At 39.0% G+C, this 15,010-nt stretch overlaps 1 protein-coding gene across 1 annotated transcript in view; it reads right to left on the bottom strand.

The window, feature by feature from the left end:
- Positions 1–1,244: 1,244 nt before the first annotated feature.
- LOC106647058 (uncharacterized) overlaps positions 1,245–15,010 on the bottom strand; it is a 215,079-nt gene continuing 201,313 nt past the window's right edge. The window contains exon 5 of the mRNA XM_089590035.1: positions 1,245–1,287. The gene's annotated coding sequence lies outside the window, so the exon portion shown is untranslated. The remainder of the gene's footprint in view (positions 1,288–15,010) is intronic.

Genomic DNA, 15,010 nt, shown 5'->3' on the forward strand with positions numbered 1-15,010 from the left:
GAACACCTTTTTCGTCACGTGTTTGGTGTGCTTGCGTTGAACATGAACCTTTTCTTCCCTTCCAGTGCTGAACGCGTGCTGATTTTTTGCGTGGAATCGAGTCCAGTACGCGCCTTTTAATTTTTCTAAGACGGTCGGATATTCCTCTAGGTTGTCTATTGTTTCTCCTAGAATGATCGTATCTCGCATGGGTGATCTTTCTCCACTTCTTGCGTCGGTTTTATTTGTGTGCATATATTTAACTGGCTTAATTTTTTACATTGGTCGACTGCTTGTCGGGATATCGGAGCGAACCTTTTTTTGCTCATGCTACTTACTATATATTCGTACGTCGGTTGTAGGTATGCCACCATGTTTGTTATATTAAACCCTTCTTGCTCTACGAGTAGCGGTGTTATTCTGAGCAGGTCTAATTCTTCCTGCGTTACCAACGGGATTTCAATGTGATATATTACTTTCCTATTAAGTGCTAACGTCGCTATTTCTGCTACTTTCCCTACTCTTTCCTCTGTCGTTGTGCCCTCATCTCCTGGAACCCTGAGATCCATCTGAACTGACTTACTAGTATTTCTGCCTCTGATATCGTTTTTAAGGCTGCTTCCAGTAGATGCGATATTCCTCGACTTGCTAAATAAATTATATCCGTTGATATTTCAAATTTTGCTGCTAGTTTATCGGGCAGCTGCTCGAATTCTTGAATTATCTCTGGCATTCTATCATATCCACTTACCCAATCTGAAAATATTTTAAGCCCTTCTTCTTTTACATTTCCCGCTTTATCCTCGTATTTCTTTATTATTTGCAGTGTTTGTTCGTGATCACCGAAGGCTGTGACTCTTATTTTTTCTTTAAGATATTTCGTTATATCGGTCGTATTTGTTAAATTTGATTCCGTCAACTCCTGTATCTTATCCTTGTTAGATTTTGATTTCTGCCCCTGGAGTACCTGTACTGTTTCTACTTGGCTGCGAACTTCCTTCTCTACTACTGCTCTGTACGCTGTTTCAACACCTTGCAGCGCTTTTATGGTCATGTGAGTAGCCATTCTTATGCGCCTTCTGCAGGCGTCTTCTTTGCTTATTGTTACTCTGCATTTCCATTCTACCTGCCTGCTTGCTCTCTCAAATGCATCCAATTCTTTGATTCTTTGATCCCAATTTACATACCATATGGTTTTCCAACTAGACGCAACTGATTGGGCCGGCCCCAGATTTTCCACTAATATCCCCGGATTCTTCGAATAGCTCTATTTCTCCCGATTGCTTTCCTATCGTAGCGGCTTCTCCCCTAAAACATAAAATAGATACTTTCTTTTATGATACCTACATTTCTCTTTTTGTAAATTAATTCCTAGATTATTTGAGAGAAAAGGGGAAAAAGAGTAGAAGAAAAAAAAATTCTTCAGAATGTCACTAGTGTACGGCTCCCGATTACCCCCTCTGAATTCTAGCATTTCGTACCAGCAATGTCAATCTCCAAAACAATGATTCTTAAGAACGGATAAGATCGAATTTATGCAAGTCAAGTCGGGAATGTGGCTCTACTTGTACATGTTTTCTTTTTTTGTATTCCCTTACTCTCTACATTTAACTTATATTTAAGGTGTGTTTGATTGAGGTGTATGTATATATATAGTCTCGGGAGATCGCTTCCCCGGAAAGCACTCAAGGCTCCAAAGGGGAGATCGGCAAGGGAGTACGAATCGACAGCTCCAAGGGGACGAAGCAAGGCAAGGAACGACGGATCCGTGCGGCATCGATCCAGCTCCAGTCAATCTTGATTGCTGCCGAAAATCTAGCGCCGTCACTACACATTGCTGCACAATAAGAAATTTGTAGTAAGTGTTCCCTTTTATTCTGGTCGCGTCTTCTCATCAACAAATGTTGATGAGTTCAGACAAAGGACGTAAACTATCCCTGGTTGCTTAATTGATCCAACTAAGTGGTGATCCTGAGTCGCCGACCAGTAACGAAAGAGGACTATTTTTTTGTGCTAAGTCTCTCAATGCGTAGTGGTTTTGCTTGGAGGAAGTTTTCGGGTGTTTCCTTGGGTTCTTGTTTTCTTGTGTCACATTTTTCCCGGTGTTAGATTCGTGGTTGGGGAGTTGAGTATTTTTCGGTATAAACAGGTGAATGACAAGCGTTGATCCCACTTCGTGAGATCATTTAGTTGGTAGGTAAAAATCTCCAGCTGCTCAGTCAACTGAGAGGTGACCTACCGACCGCTTTCTCAGTCATCCCTAGAAGTCTTTTCTTTTTCTTGTCAAAAATAAATTTTATTTTTGAGATCTTTGATCGTGTGAACGGCGCTCTTATGTTGCGGGCCATGCAGTAGTATTACTTGTACGTATACGAAACATCTGTATTTTTATGAATTTTGGTTTGTTAAGAAAAAAGTAAAGAATCAAGCCCTAGTGCATTCTAAGTCTGCGTATTATTCTGTATAGCTCTCTTGTATTGACAATTATATATTACTAAATTCCATTGTAAACATGAAATTTCATGCATTCTACTATGAATAGCGTTTTGTTGTTGATTCCTACTTTAAGGTAATTTGTAAGCTAACTAGAAAGCAAAACAATTTTGTCCGTCGAACGTTACAAAGTTGGGTTGGGAACGTATAGGAAGCATTCCGTAAAATTAGTTAGATGTAAGGTATTATTTTCTTAAAAACTTTTTTTATGTCAATTTTGATGAACACGATTAAATCTGAATAGTGGATCTTTTTAATTTATTTTTCGGCATAAAAGTTTATTTCAGGCAATTATAAGAATTTCGAGCATTAGACTCCTTATGATTTTTTATTATTTCAACAACACAGTTTTTTTTTGATATCGTATTCATTTACTCATTTCATACTAAATTGTTTTTTTTTTAAGTTTGACGCTGTAATAAAAAACACGATTTACATTTCTTTTTAATTTTGTCTTATTTTGTTTTCTTTTACGATTTAAATGAACACCATAATTTAAATAGACTTCACTTCGTCTCTCAGCATTATTTAGTGCCTCTATCCTCAACTCCTCTATCCGCCCTAATTGTGTCTCACTACAATCTTGTGGCGCTCTTAAAAAAGGTGACCGTTGCATCTTTATACATATGTATACTAGTAAGGCTAACGCCCCCCTGCGAGCTCCGCGCGCCAACCCCCCACTAACAGATTGAGTAGACAAAATAAGGACATTACTCGTGTATTTATCAATGCAGGCTGAAAATTAGTTCACAACAGCAGAATACGTGACTCACAAAGGAGTTAATAAGACATATGATAAACTTAACATAATTAAATTAACATAAATATTAATTTTCCAAAAGTATTTTGAAATCATATGAGAGAGGGTCTTCCATCACACGAATTAAAAATAAAAATAAATGCTATAGTAGTGTTAATAAGAACTTTAAGTATATCAGACCATCTCTGTAGAGGCACAAAATTAAAAATAACAAAATTATTTAAGTATAATATAGAAGCAAAAATAATTATGGAAGAAAAAAAAGCAAAGTTTATATTCCTAGAATAACATTGAATACTGGCACCTTATTATCATTACTTTTTGTCTTCTATAGAAAACAGTTTCCCTTTGTATTAGCATGTTCTATGTTTATCAACAAATCACAAGGACAGAGCTTTGATTTCTTAGGATTGTATATTAAAAACCTTTATTCTCTTACGGACAATTATACGTTGCTTTAGTAAGATGTAATCATCCAAAAAGAATTTTTATTCAAATTGCATCGAAGAATAAATCAGAAATTGAAAATATTGTTTAGCTAGAAATTTTTCAGTAATTCAAAAATATTTAACTTTGAAGATCGTCACATTTAAACAGACGTATATTAATTCATAAAAACCATGAAAAACAAGTATGTGAAAAATGTGGAAAGGGTTTCAAAAGAACAGATGAGTTAAAACGACACATGAAATGTCACAACGTTAAGCTAACAGAATAAATTATTGTTTCAAAAGCTTAATTGTGTTTGTCTATTTAATTATACCTCCTCCTGAATTCTGTCTTTTTGTTAATAAAGGCTTCAGGTAATCAAGAATTTTATATTTGGGTAAAGTAGACATAGACCAGAAAGAGATTTGAAATGTAAAAGTTCAATCAAGTTAAACAAATAATGGTACTTCAGAGACATATAGTAAGTAAGGGGAAGCGAATAGACAGAGAAAGACCTATGATCAGTGACTTAAAAAACCCTAAAAATGAGGTATGACTTGGGTACTAAATTGCGTATATTTTTTAACATTTATGATGGTAAAACATTTGATAAATAAGTATTTTATGGGGGGGGGAGATGGAGGGGGAGTGGGGGGGAGCTCACTCAAATATAATTTGATTAAAAATGACGTTAAAAGAAGAAAATAACTACATGAATCGAGGGAGAGCTGAGGGTGAGCGGGAAGAGCAGGGGGGGGCTGAGACTCACTTTCGTCAATACAACTTTATAATATAGGGAGATATATGTTTATGAATGGTGGCTTATGCGGACAATTACGTATATGTAAGGGTTATTATGAGGACAAAAGTGGAATTATGTGGACGTCCGCATAATTTTACCATGTTATTAATATATATGTTAAAAGCACGTAAAGTCTGCATAAGTCACTTTTTGTAAACATATATATATATATATATATATATATATATATATATATATATATATATATATATTTATATATATATTTATATACACATATGTATTTATATGTATCTATATAACAACCTATCGTTATGCGACAAAATTATCGTATTCTGTCTGTCTATCGGCACTGTGAGTCATTTACAACAGGAAGACGCATGTGGTACTGCGGATCGGTAATTGTCACACATGCTTACCCTGTAAGTTTTCTCGTTTGACTTTTGACTTTTGACTTTGTAGTGTCAACTTCTCTACTCGGTTTCCAGTGACTTTTGCCTTTTCTCTTGTGTCCTCAATACGTGTTGGTTTTGGCGTTAATTGATTTCCTCTACTAGTCTTATTACGTTATTATTCTTGTGCTACCCTGCGAAAATGGCTTTTTTTCCGTGAATCTGGTTGATTTTGTGAACCGGCTGCGTGATTTTGCAAACCTACCGTATGACAACACTCGTGTTACCGGGTTTATGGCGGTCGACGGTAGCGTATGCTCCATCCTCGAAGGCTCCGTGATAAAAGAGCGTCTGAGGTGCTGCAGCTGCTCGCATGTGAGTCTTATCCTTTTTCATGCCTTTCTTTTTTTTTTCTTCTTTTTTTTTTTATATCAGTAAGTTTTTCTGTACCTAGATATACATCCATTTAATTTGCTTCCTCTTACAGTCCATCTTATTGTTTATTTGCCAGCGAGTGCCCTCCGTCGGGCGTACCCGTGGGTCTCAAGTTGTGGTGCTTGAGGGGCCTACAGTTTTGGTCCCTATTACTTGTCCATCTCACGGTGTGGTACGTATTACGTTGATTTCTTAACATTTGACATTGCTTTTGAGTCTTCGAGTTAAAAAATTCTCCTTTTCTTTATCTCTAGCTGGAAACGAGATTGGTCGTGAATCCTCACGGGTTCTTCTCTCTTCCTCTCCCTCTTTGCGAGCCGGACTGGCCCACAGGCGCTGTGCCTCTGCCTGTGGAAAGGTATAAGTACCGGGGAGGTGTCGCATGCTGCAATGTTCACTGCCCTTCCGGGCGGCCGTTCACTGTCCTGTTTCAGGACTGTCACAGCCTTTCCTTTGTCGGGTTCCATACTGCGAACCCACTGCAGCGTCTTGGAGCCGGGGGCCTCGTACGTCGTGGCCGTCGGTTGTACGTGCCACAGTACGTTTGTCGTGGTGGTGGTTGAGATATCAGCCTCCGACCAAGACGGTTTTGCGCTGGAAGGGCGGCCCGTTATACGCTTAAGTCTCTTATTTGTTGTTATACTTGTAAGAAAAATTTGATGGTTTGTATTAATTTTCATTTTTCCTTTTGCAGGTCAAACGGGGGAACAACGGACTGTTTATCATCGCTACCCATAATCCACCCGCGGCTTGCACAAGCTGTCACTGTAGTTTCTGCGATCGGCCCACGCAGACTATTCCGAATGTATCCTCGCTGGTGGATGGGTTCCAGGACTTGGCCATTGATCGTATCCCTCGGGGACGAGGACGGGGACGCAGGAGGGAGCGTACGTAAGGGGTGACCCAAGAAAAAAAACAGAGAAGGAGGAGAAAAAAATTTTTTTTTTCAATACCCCGTAATAAAAATAATGCATGTATATACATATGCAGAAATAAAAGAAGATTGTTGTAAAATCAACGACTCACGATAGACTGATAGAATTAGACTTTTCAAAAAATTAATTCCTATAAGCGAATAAAAAATTTGACTAGCGAGATGAAAGTGGTAGAAATTGCTGCAACCAAAAACGAACCTCTGAATTTGTCAGCAAAGTGCCCAAAAAAATGGTGAAAGTGCCAAAATCACCTAAATCGCGAATAAATCGAAAACAGTAATAGATGAAAAAGAAAGTTGAATACAAAAAAGATGCGCCTTTCAAGCCGCACAAAAGTAGCCTTGTTGAAATTAATTTCATTAAATAGTTTTTTTGCAAATTGCAAAATACCGCAAATTTGGCCGTTTTTTGAAAAATTTATAACTCAGTCCCATTTGAATATGAAAAGCTTAAAATTTAATACAATGTTTTTTTTTAATCCTTAACATATGCTCCAAATTTCAAGATGATATAATTAATAGTTTTTGCAAACCGTCGTGTTGAAGAAAAAATGGTCCCTTCGAAAAATGGCTCTAAAAAAGTTTTGAGACCACTTACGGCCGTTTTTCAAACGCGCTGCTCTTCGTCAAGAGTTAGTGTACAACATGCTAAAATTTCATAATCCTATCTTGTTTAGAAGTACTGTTAAAATTGCATCGAAAAACAGTGATTTTCGCAGGAGGCCGTCGGCGGCGCGTGGTGAGGCGAGCCACCGAATTAGGCCACGCCCACTTCCTCGCTGAGCGCTCGGCGCACTTTCGAGCGTGTAGGTTTAAAATGACTACGCGTTGTAAAACCAAGCAACGATATAAATATGTCGATACGAGCGATCTCAATATTATTGAAAGCTACCCCAGATTAAAAAAAAAAACATCAATTTCTGATGCTTAGTTCCGGAGATATCGTTGGTTTTACAACGCGTAGTCATTTTAAACCTACACGCTCAAAAGTGCACCGAGCTCTCAGCGAGGAAGTGGGCGTGGCCTAATTCGGCGGCTCGCCCCACCACGCGCCGCCGACGGCCTCCTGCAAAAATCACTGTTTTTCGATGCAATTTTAACAGTACTTCTAAACAAGATAGGATTATGAAATTTCAGCATGTTGAACACTAACTTTTGTAGAAGAGCAGTGCGTTTGAAAAATGGCCGTAAGTGGTCTCAAAACTTTTAAGAGCCATTTTTTGAAGGGACCACTTTTTCTTCAACACGACGGTTTGCAAAAACTATTAATCATATCATCTTGAAATTTGGAGCATATTTTAAGGACTACGAAAGGAACATTGTATCAAATTTTCGGCTTTTTATATACAAATGGGACTGAGTTATGAATTTTTCAAAAAACGGCCAAATTTGCGGTTTTTCGCAATATGCGAAAAAACTATTTAATGAAATTAATTTCAACAAGGCTACTTTTGTGCGGATTGGAAAAGCGCATCTATTTTGTTTTTAACTTTTTTTTCCATCTATTACTGTTTTCGATTTATTTGCGATTTAGGTGATTTTGGCACTTTTACCATTTTTTTTGGGCACTTTACTGACAAATTCAGAGGTTCGTTTTTGGTTGCAGTAATTTCTACCACTTTCATCTCGCTAATTTAATTTTTTACTTGCTTATAGGAATTAATTTTTTTTCAATGGTGTGAAATCTAATTCTATCAGTCTACGAGTATTGTTTTGCTTTTCTGCAGGCCCCCGCGTCTTCCTGTTATTACTATATTTTTTTTTAGGTTTACGGATTTAAGTCTTATTATCTAAATTCGTTAAAATTCGTTAAAATTTTTTTTTTTTTTATTGATTATTATATTTATAATTATATGAAATAGTGCCACGTGCTCCACTTGTGTTTGCTTAGGCAATTAAAATAAATGACTCTCTATTTCACTTATTGTTTTTCAAACAAAATTATATTACCGTATTTTATATTATATACCGTATTATATACCCTGACTATATTCCAGCATGTTTTCCTGTATTGACATCTATAGTAAACATGCTGTTGTTCCCCATTTTCCGTTGTATTTTCGCGGTGCGTCCAGGGGCCGCGAAAATTTAAGCGAAGCTAGTGGTTCAATTCTGTTCTCCCGTATTTCTTTCTGTATTCGCATTTTCTATCGGGGCTTTTACTACGCAAGCTTTTTTTTATTTTATCCACGTGGGATATTCTCACCTCGTCCTTCCTTTGAAAATTGACATTCTGTTTCACATAATCAATGCCAGTTATTTCGTATGGGCCCTCATATTGGGCGTCGAATTTCCCTTTCGACGGCTCTTTTAACACATAAACCATTTCTCTCTCGAGGTAGTATCTCGTATTCAATTTGCGGTCCTAATAATACTTTGAGCGGTATTTCGCTTGCACTTGATTCATTGCAGCGATGGTTTTCATCTCCGTCAGTGTCGTTACCAGCTCATTAAAATATTCGTTCGATGTCTGGCCATTGGATGATGTTTTAAAGCTAGTAGGTGTTCTCGCTCTTTGCCCGAAAACAAGTTCATGCGGTGAGTACCCTGTACTCTCATGGTCCATAGTATTATATGAGTGCATGCACAATGGTAAGTGCTCGTCCCATTGATCTTCTTTCTCTACGTAGGCTTTTATATATTCGGTAAGCGTATGATGCATTCGTTCGATGGCTCCATTTGTTTGAGGGTGAAATGCCGTACTACCCATTTTGTCTATTTTAAATAATTTTGCTCATTCATCCTTGCTTTTATTCATGAAATGGGTCCCTCGGTCAGACGGTAGATGTTCCGGGAGTCCAAAATATGCTATAAATTTATCGGTTATTGCCCTCACGGTCTCCTTAGCTGTTGCTCTCTTCACTGGTATAAGAACAATAAACTTTGTTAGCCAGTCCTGCATAGACAAAATATGTGTGTAGTTATTCGTCAATGGCTTACTGATTGGCCCATAGTAGTCTATTAAATTTTTTTCAAAAGGTCTGCTTGGTGTGTCCGTAATGAGCAAGGCTTGTTTTGTTTTTACCCTTACAAGTTTTTTCGTCTGACATGAAGGGCATCCCAAAGTGACTTGTCTTATGTCTGGGCGCATGTTTCTCCAATAGTAGTCCTTTGCGATCCTACTATATGTCTTGTTCATGCCTCTGTGCCCGCTTATTGCTGCTTTGTGGTACTCTTTAATTATTTTGAATCTCTGACTCGTTGGAGGAATTATTTGTGTGTTGGTGTAAAGCACCGCAGCTAATCTAGTGTCTTTTAATACTTCCTCGAAAAAATCGGCAGAGTACCCCCATTGGGTGAGATTAAGAATCGCTAGATCCCTGACAATTCCAATTGTCTTAATGTTGTTTGCAATTAGTACGTCTCTAAGAGCTTTAACACACTTCTTAATATTCGATTTGAGCGGACATTCCTCAAAATGCTCCTTTACGTACATGTATATAACCGTTACCTTTCTCTCATTAGTACTTTTAGCTTCACCTACGACCATCTCCTAGTTGTTTATGCGCGTCGGATTTATGTACCCTCTTTCATTTAAAGCATCTGTCACTTCCGTATTGGGTACCACTTCCGTTACCGTCATAAACGCCAGATTTTCGAGACACCTAAAGGGATGGTTTTCAATTTTGCTTAGTTTTTGGTAGAGGGATGGATCTTCCCCCTCTTTTGGTGCCCATGGCGGTCTCTCATTTGGCAGGTATGTTCTGCACACCGTGTATTTTTCCATCGATGGAGAGTGTGGGACTGTGTTAGTTTCGTTCTTGCTCTCTGTTTCACATAATGCGTTATTCAATTTATTAACCTGCCCTACCTCTCCTTTCATTGTATTTTTAGAGCTTTCGTCATCGCTTTTAGTGGGATGGTTGTCTCCTTTCCCTTCTTCTACACGCATATTCGTGTTCGTCTCTCCATCGGTGGAGTTTTGCTCTATTCCTGATTGACTTTCGTTATCTCTTCCCCACTCACGTTAGTTTGTTTCTCCATCTCTTTCTGGCTCACTCACGTGTTCTTCACGCCTTTCATAACTACTACCGTCATCGTTATATGAATCATTTTTCGATTCGGTCATAGAATTTTGTACTAGGAGCATGTAATGGGCGTTCTCATCGTTACCTTCTAGATGCAAATGGCCGACCCCTTCTTTCTCCGTTGCAATAAAGTGCGCATAAATATAATTTTCCCGATTTAACTAAAGGTGTACACACACGTTCTTTTTGAATTCTTGCGAAAATATGTATATACATTCCCCATTTCTATATTCTGTACGCGACATTAGTATATTTTCTGTTTTTTCTGGCTCTCTACACTTTTGTGGGTATTTTGAATTTTTTAATATCATTCTCAGCTCGTCAGTCGAGAGATTAAGATTACATAAAAATATTAGGCTATAAAATAGGCAATTTCCCGATGGGTCGTGCGGTAGTCCTGGCACTTTAAAAAGTATTTTATGAGGTTGAATGCATTCATTCGTTTCCCTTCGTGTATTATCGTTAAGATATGCCAGCCACTTATCTGTCAGCGCCGTTGTGTCTGACAGTAAGTTGAGTTCCTTTACTGTTTGATCCCCCAGTTCTTTAAACTGCACTCGCTTATCAATTTTACGCAACATTGGATCTGTTTTTTCCCTTTCCTTTGGTGGCGCTTTTTCCTCAGGTATTTTTTCATTAGGCTCCCATACGTCAATCCTCATTCTCGGCCATCCCTCTACATCTCACTTCCTTACGTCAATCATAACTTGCGCTCGCAGTTCGTCTGATCTTCCTTCCAACAAATCGTGTATATCTGGTTCCTTATCCGCCTCTGTTGTTGGAGCGAAGTTTGTTTTTGCGCTCACTGAGGGCTTCGCTGACCTACGTTCTTCTTCTTCCGCGTTTTGTGCCGTTCTACTATTTGACGTTTGTGGCGTATCACAATTAGCTATTACTATTTCCTTCGAAGGGCTCAATATTGTCGGCGTAATTGAAAAATTCGGCTTTTGTCTGTTTAATGTATCCAGTTGTCTCTTGCGCAATTTTCGCTTTCTTTCCTCGATTAGTACTACTGCTAGTGTACTCGTCATTTTTACTCCCCTTCGAAAACCAAGTTCTTTTATAATATAACCTAATTTTCCGTTCGTCATTCCTTGGGAAATAGGATCATCCCCTGCCGTAGCGATCGGTCTCGTCATTTTTTTAACTTCATCGTCTGATGTATCCGAACCTGTGCCTTCTATTTCTATATCGAGCTTATTTTCATTCTGTCCCTTACATAATTGTTTTTTCCCTTGCACCCTTTTATTACATTCATTAGTACCGTCAGTCAGCGGCTCATTTGCTGTATGCTCGTACTGTGGTGTCTCTCCTTCACTCTCCTCTTCCTTCAATCTTTCTCGTGCTTGATCGGCTCTTTCCGACGCTTCAACATCTCTGCCTTCGAAAACACATTTCCCAAATGTCTCGATGCTTCCTGCTGTCTCGTTTGCTTCCGTTAACTCTCGGGTGCCTTTCCATCTCCTCGCCTCTTCAGCCACCAAGCTTGCTAGTATCAGCTGCCAGCCCTAATTATCGAGTCCCGTACTGTGATTTCCTGATTCGTTAATTACTGGTGCTCCACAATTTTCAACAATAATGTCTTTCGACGGACTCTCGTTGCGTTCCGTAATAGAGAACGGTGCTTGTTCGTGAGTTTTCCGTCCCTTTGGTACAACATCATTTTTTTATCGCTAGTGCGCTTGTTGAATTTACTCCATGTTGCATTCGGTCCTCTCTTCGTATATAGGCTAATCTATCATTCACCGGCCCCTGTTAAATGATTTCGTCCGTTGCCTCCGTGTCTGTTTTTAAATTGCTAACTATAATATTCTTTCTTGGGCGACCTCTTTTTCTCACTGTTTTCTTTATTTTTCTGCTTAATTTTTCGTTTATTCCTACTTTTGCCTCGGATTCAGAATCTCCCTCACCATCAGTTTGACCACCTATTTTCGTTTCACATTTATTTCCTTTCCGTCCATCAAAACTTTGTTTTTTCTTCTGTACTTTCTTGTCTGAATCTTCTGAATCAGAGTAAATAATTTTCCTTTTTTTAGTATTTTCCTAAATACGCTATTTACGGGTCACTCGTGTTTTGAAAATGCGCGCTCAAGGCCCATCACTATCGGCTAGTCCTTCTTTCTCCTGTTCATCGGCCAGCTGATACAGCTCTTGGCGTGGCCGCTCAGTGTGTATTTCTTCCTCTCCTATTACTAGATTTCGAGAGAGTGCGTCAGGTGCTTTTTTTAAAATGCCTGGCCGATATACTACGTTAAACTCGTAGCCTCGTAGTTCCACTTTTAGCCTATTAAATCTTATGTCGGGCTTCTTTGACGTATGATAATGTTTAAGTGGCTCACAATTTGTGACCACTGTAAATTTGCGCCCAAATAAGTACGGCCGAAACTGTTCTTTTGCAAATACTGTAGCCAACAGTTCCTTATCATACGTTGGGTAGCGTAATTCGCTCCCTCGAAGGCATCGTTAAGCATATTCACACGGTCTATCTTTCCCTAATTTGCCTTGGCTTAAAATTTCTCCTATTGCGTAGTCTGACGCATCCGTTGTAACTATAAAGGGCTTCTCCAGATTAGGTGCAATGAGTACCGGCTCACTATATAATGCGTCAACTAGTGTTCTGAAAGCCTGCTTCTGCTGCTCTTCCCATTTGAACTCTACTCCTTTTCTTAAGAGTTTAGAGAGCGGCTGAGCAATTTTTGCAGAATTCTGGATAAATCGTGTATAATATCCAACAAATCCAAAAAATTGTTTGATTTTTTTCGCATTCGTAAGTCTTGGATATTTTTCGCTGCTTCGATTTTTTTTGGATCTGTTTTTATTTGTCCGTTTCCTACTACGTGTCCCAGTACTTTCGCCTTGCGTTTCAAAAATTGGCATTTTTTCGGCTCAATTGTTAAGTTTACTTCCGAAAGCCGCTTTAAAAGTCTAATAAAACGCCTTCCGTGCTCTTTGAGGTTCGGAGCAAACGCCATGATATCATCCAAATACACTTCGACTTCATGCCCTTGTAGACCCGCCAACGCGAGTGACATCGCTCTTAAAAATGTATTGGGCGAGTCCGTACACCCCATTGGAATTATTTTATACTGATAATGACCGTCCAGCCCAGAAAATGCTGTTTTGTGTGCGTCGTCCTCGTGAATTTCTATTTGAAAAAATCCCTGTTTCAAATCGACTACTGTTATGTATCGAGCCGAAGCTAAATGCTCGAGTATATCGCTTTGGAATGGTAAGGGATAGCAGCTTCCTACAGTAATTTCGTTGAGCTGCTCAAAATCAGTTACCACGCGCCAATGCTTCTCTCCGTCCGGCCCCGCATGCTTGGGTACAATCAACATGTTAGAATTGTACGGCGATTTCGAAGGCTCGACGATTCCTTGCTCGAGCAATTTCTTTATCTCTATTTTCATCTGTACGCTTAGGGCTGGTGGGTACCTATAGCGCTTCGCCGTCACGAGCTTGTCCGTCGTAGTTATGATGCGGTGTTTCAATATATGAGTTGCTTTCAGTGGTTCTCCATCTAGGCCAAGTACAAATGGATTATACTCTATGAGTTTCCGGACGTGTGATTTTTCTTCCTCGTTGCAGCTTGAAACATCAATAAGCTGCATTATTTTAACGATTCTCGCTATTTTTCCTTTATCCGACAAACTACCTAAATTGTCAGTGTTCTTGGAATCACCATTGTACCCACCACTTGTATGATTATTTGTAACACTATATTCAACTTTGTTCGTTTTTCTTCTTTCTTGGCCATTTGTTTCAAAAAGTCTTATCATTACCTGATTAATGCCCTGGGCGTCGTCTCCTTTGACGCTAAATAGATCGTTCTCTCCCATCACCTCGCATTCTAATAACTCAAATTCCGGTACAGGTATGCTTATTGTTTCATTAAGTGTGTTTACAAACTCAGCATAAACTTTTACACCATTATTTGTGGCTATAAAATTTCCGAATAAAACTCCTTCTCTCATTCTTTGCAAAGGAACCCACCCTACTTTTAATTTTTCGCTATTTATCCCGACGCGGGCATATACAACTTGCCTTGATCTGGCAAGAATCCCGAGAATCTCTGGCTCGATTAAATTAATTTCCATTCCTCCTAATTCAAAAATATTTTCTGCCGCACTTATGCAACCTTGATATAACTTAAAAATGTCCCATCCAATTATCCCTTCCTTATCTATCGGGAAGTCGCGTGAGACCACATGCAACCTACACATAAGGCCATTCAGTGGTATTTCAACTACACCTAAAGTGCTACCCTCTCCGTGCATAACACCCACAATTCTTACTCGGTTCCTCACGTCAAAGAATGCATTTGGAAGAATACTGTCTTCCTTTATAATGGAAATTTCAGCTCCTGTGTCCACGTAAAATTTTGCTTCCCCACCTCTCAGTTGAGTGCTAGTCACAAATACCGAAGGGGGTGTCATACCTGCAAGAAATGTATTTAATTTTTGCTTCACGCTGAGGCTCGTTTCCGTTATTTTTTCGTCCTTCTTCCATTTGAGGAATGTTTCAAGGCAAATTATCTCTCCTTGTCATCATATCAACTCTCGCACTCGCAGCTAGTGACCCTCTTACCTGTACGCTTGCCGTTTTTCTGCTGTCGAGTGTTTTTGTTATCTTCCTATCTACTGGGGGATGCCATGGGGGATCCTGGGAGTTTAAATTTTCCGCGCATGACCCGTCTGTTCTCGTATTTTTCTCATGGTTGTATTGACTATTTTGGTTTCCTCTCTGATTGTAGAGGTTGTAACTATTGTCCCTGGGTCCGTAATTATTATAATTGTTTCT

Source organism: Copidosoma floridanum, unplaced genomic scaffold (assembly GCF_036245765.1).
Source record: "Copidosoma floridanum isolate Cflo_tuat_1 unplaced genomic scaffold, Cflo_Japanese_pri ptg000011l, whole genome shotgun sequence".
Lineage (NCBI taxonomy): Eukaryota > Metazoa > Arthropoda > Insecta > Hymenoptera > Encyrtidae > Copidosoma > Copidosoma floridanum.